We start from the raw sequence: 4,004 nt of genomic DNA, 5'->3' as shown, positions 1-4,004 counted from the left end.
CACCCTTTGCCCCAACGTTATGTTCCTTCATCAACCTCTTGATTCAGCAGCTTGGCCCAGGGAATACTGTGCCCTGAGTGTGGATACAAAACTTTCCCCAGTATGAAAGCCCGTCCCCCAGACGAAGTGGGTGTATTGGTCTTTACCATGAGCACCTGTCTCACCCTGTGTGTGAGGCAACCAATTCTCCACAGTACAAAACGGATCAAATGGCGCTTCAAATCCTGGGGACTACAGCCCCCCACTCCCCAACACAGGGCCAGCAGCCACTCTCCTGTCTGGCCGTGTCTGTGTTGTATACACAGCGGCGTTGCAGCAGAGGGCCTTCCTGCCTGTGTCACCCTTCCTCTGGGCAAAGAAGCAGAGGGATCACCCAGCCTGATGGGCAGCAGGGCGCTCTCAGGATGAGAAGCACTGTGCAGGCCGTGTGCAGGCCGTGTGCAGGCCGTGTGAAGATCGTATGGAGGCCATGTGGAGGCCATGTGGAAGCTGTGTGGAGGCTTGGGAGGGGGGGGGGTTAGCTCCCTCCCAGCTCTGCAGGCTTCTCCTCCTCCTCCTCCTCCTCCTCTGGCATCCGAGGATTAGCCTTTAATCTGTCCAGAGGTGAGGAAGAATGGGATGAGGTAATGGGCCTGAGAGACACTGTATCTTAGAGAAGGTTCTAGAAAGGCCCAGGGGCAGAAGGTACTGCTTTTGTCCTTACTCAGACAGTTCTGGGAAGAATGTTGGCGGGGGCTGGGAATGCTGGCAGCCTGTCCAGAGGGAGGCCCGGTTGGAACAGGGAAGGGAATCCGCATAGCTGACCTGCCTCTGTCGAGAGCGTAACCCTGGAAAACCCACTCGGAAACCCCATGTGGCCCAGGCTGCGCAGAGCCACGCGGAAGAAAACAGCCTCACCGTCCAAGGCATTAAAAAGCTCTGTAACCTTTACATTTGTATCTCTAAGAGCATTAAAAAGCTCTAATTACTAGCCCATGGAAAACTCCATCTCTATTCTCATCAAATTCACTCATCTCCTCACTTTTATTGTCCAAATGCTAGGAAATTGCAAAACCCCACACCCAGAACTTGTAGGGTTTTGTCTCTTTCTTCCTCCCTGTAAATTAAAAAAAAAAAAATGTTTTAAAGAATAGTTTATGGATTTTTAGAGAGAGAGGAAGGGAGAAGAGAGAAACATCTACATGAGAGTGTAACATCGGTTGGCTGCCTCCTATTTGTCCCCACTTAGGATCCAGCCCACAATCCGGGCGACTGGGAACTGAACCAGCGACCCCTCGGTGCACGGGACAATGCCAACAACTGAGCAACACCAGCCAGGACTAATTTAAAAAGAAATTTTAAAAAATAAAAAAAAAAACATTAATAATAGATTCACAAGAAGTTAAAAAGATAGTAGTATTCAGAGGTTCCCATACACCCTTTACCCAGTTTCCCAAGAGGGTCCCATCTTAACACAATTCGTTCCTATTAAATGCGAATAGCTCATCTGATCCTTGTAAGGACTCTGTGAGATGACTATTAGCATCACCGTTTTACCAGAGGAGAAATTGAGTCTCAGAAAAGTTAAATCATTGCTCAGGACCCCCCGCGACTTGGTACAGAATCAGGGCCTAGATTCACGTGTACTGACTCCAAAGTGTGTGCATGCTCACACGAATTCTCATTCTTCCCCATCCCGGCCCCAATCCCTCCTGGAAAGAGGGAAAGTCCTGAAGAGGCCCAGCCACTGAAAAAAAAAAAAAAAAAACGCTTTGCTAAAAGTTGGAGGAGCCTCGCCGTTACATAGCTGGGCTGTAGAGTCATCAAAATTATGCTTGTGACCCAGACAGCAGCCCCAGACAGTGCTCCAGCTCCTCTCCGAAGCTGGAACAAACTCTATGCTCCCCTTACGGCTGCTCTCTGCCCCTCCCGTGACTTCTTCCACTCCCCCTCCTGCTTGGCGTTCCTCTGAAGCCAGGGTGATGCTCCTCTGTCACCTGGAAGGAATAGCATCTCTTTTCTCTTAAAGGCAGGGCTGTAGCCCGCCTTGTCTCACAGACATGAGAAAGAGCTGTAGGCCCACTGAGTAAACAGGAAATCTTGGAGCCAGAAATCTAATCTCTTCTGTTGAATGTGACAGACAACCCATCCCAAACCAGCATAAGCAGAGCAGGGGACTGACTGGCTCCTGTAAGCAAGAGTCCAGGAGTAGGGCTGCATGTCACATAGGAACGCGCTTTGCTGTGCGTCACAGAAACGTAACTCCGAAAGCTTTCATCTCACTTTGCAAAGCCATCTGCCACCTTGGGAGGGTGGAGGCTGCGTCAGCCTTACCCAGTGCTATTTGTCCCCTCTGCTCTGCTCTGCTTCTAGTCTCCTTCCTGCAACCCAAGAGGGAGGAGGGATAAAGGACAGAGGCCCCTCCTTTCCCAAGCTTTCCCAGAAGCCCCAGGCACTGACTTCTGCCTACAAGTCATTGGCCAGAACCTGCACTGCCAGGGAGCCTAGGAAGCCAGGAATGTTGAGCTGGACATATAGCTCCTGAGCTAACTAACCTGAGGGTGTGTTGATTAGATGGAAGAAGAGGATACAAGTAGTAGCGTCTTCCCCAGGCGGGCTTAGGGGCCGAGACCAATGGCTCAGGACCAGTCTCTGTCTCTGTCCGTCTCTTTCTCTCTGCCTCTTTCTCTCACTATCTCTCCACTCTGCTCTCCGTGTTGGCTCCATGCTCACGGGGCCTCCCCGTGTGACCTCAGGGAGGCGGCTGGTGCACTGGATCTTACATTCCCTCCTACCTCAGCCCTGAGGAAAAGGCCAGGTTCTTCATTGCGTTCCTGCACTCCATCTCATGTTCTTCTTGAAGGAGTTGCTATGGCCATGATGAATGGGAGGGCGTAGACCAGTCTCTTGCACTTTTTCTAAGCTGGGCTAAAAGTGCAGGAGAGGGTGTTACCCAAAAGGGAAAAGCAGGCACCGTTCCCAAGAGAGGGGGAGATGAATGCTGGTGGCTCCAAATCAAACACAAACTATGCTGGTGGCCCCACCAAATCATAAACAAATATTTACTGCTGAATCTTAGGCATCATCATTTTCAGAGATATTTTTCCCATTATTTTTTAGAGAGAGTGGAAGGGAAAGAGGGAGGAGGGGGAAAGGAGAGAGAGAAACATCGATATAAGAGAGACACATGGATTGGTTGCCTCCTGCACTCACCCCCAACTGGGGCTGGGGATCAAACTTGCAACCCAGATACGTGCCCTTGATCAGGAATCAAACTGGAGACCCTTGGAGGCTCAGACCGATGCTCTATCCACTGAACCATATAGGCTAGGGCTGTTCAGAGATTTTTTTTCATGTTTCAGATCAGTGGTTCTCAAAGTATGGTCTGGGGTCCCTTGAAGGGCCCACCAGGCCCAAACTATTTTCATAATATGACTAAGATGTCATTTGCCTTTTTTACTCATCCTCACACAAACGTATAGTGGAATTTTCCAGAGGTTACGTGACGTATGGGCTACGTGAGATGTGATGTCATTGCTCTGGCAACTAATGAGATGTGTGCTGTGTATTCTTGCGTTTTAAAAAGATCTTAGTCTTAATTTCTAATACAAGTGTAGACAGCCCACCGAACAGAAGTTGTTTGGGTGCTCGCTTCAGCAGCACGTATACTAAAATCGGAACGGTACGAAGATTAGCATGGCCCCTGCACAAGGATGACCTGCAAGTTCGTGAAGGGTTCAGAGTAATTTTTAAGAATGGAAGGGGGCCTTGAGATCAAAACTATGAGAACCACTGGAAGGGAAATGGAACAGGCCACCCCATGCCACTTTGGTAGATTTGGGAGTGGCCTACTCTGCTACCTTTCAACTCTTTTTTAGATGCTAAGTTTACTTGAAAATCTTAAATAAGGAGCAGTAGGCACTCTTGTGTCAATAACAAATTTTAATACATTCGAGGCCATCATTCGTTCAGCATTTATGTCAGTCAGGTTCAGATAAGACCAATGGTGAAGTTTGTTTTGCTCT

The 4,004-nt window shown here is 49.2% G+C and overlaps 1 non-coding gene across 1 annotated transcript; it reads left to right on the top strand.

Moving 5' to 3' along the window:
• Positions 1-3,623: 3,623 nt before the first annotated feature.
• Positions 3,624-3,727, top strand: LOC114235392 (U6 spliceosomal RNA). The gene has a single exon (XR_003621597.2). It is a non-coding gene; the product is annotated as a U6 spliceosomal RNA (small nuclear RNA).
• Positions 3,728-4,004: the final 277 nt, after the last annotated feature.

Source organism: Eptesicus fuscus, chromosome 6, assembly GCF_027574615.1.
Source record: "Eptesicus fuscus isolate TK198812 chromosome 6, DD_ASM_mEF_20220401, whole genome shotgun sequence".
Classification (NCBI taxonomy): domain Eukaryota; kingdom Metazoa; phylum Chordata; class Mammalia; order Chiroptera; family Vespertilionidae; genus Eptesicus; species Eptesicus fuscus.
The sequence above is the reverse complement of the archived record's forward strand: the minus strand, read 5'-3'. Positions and strand labels throughout refer to the sequence as shown.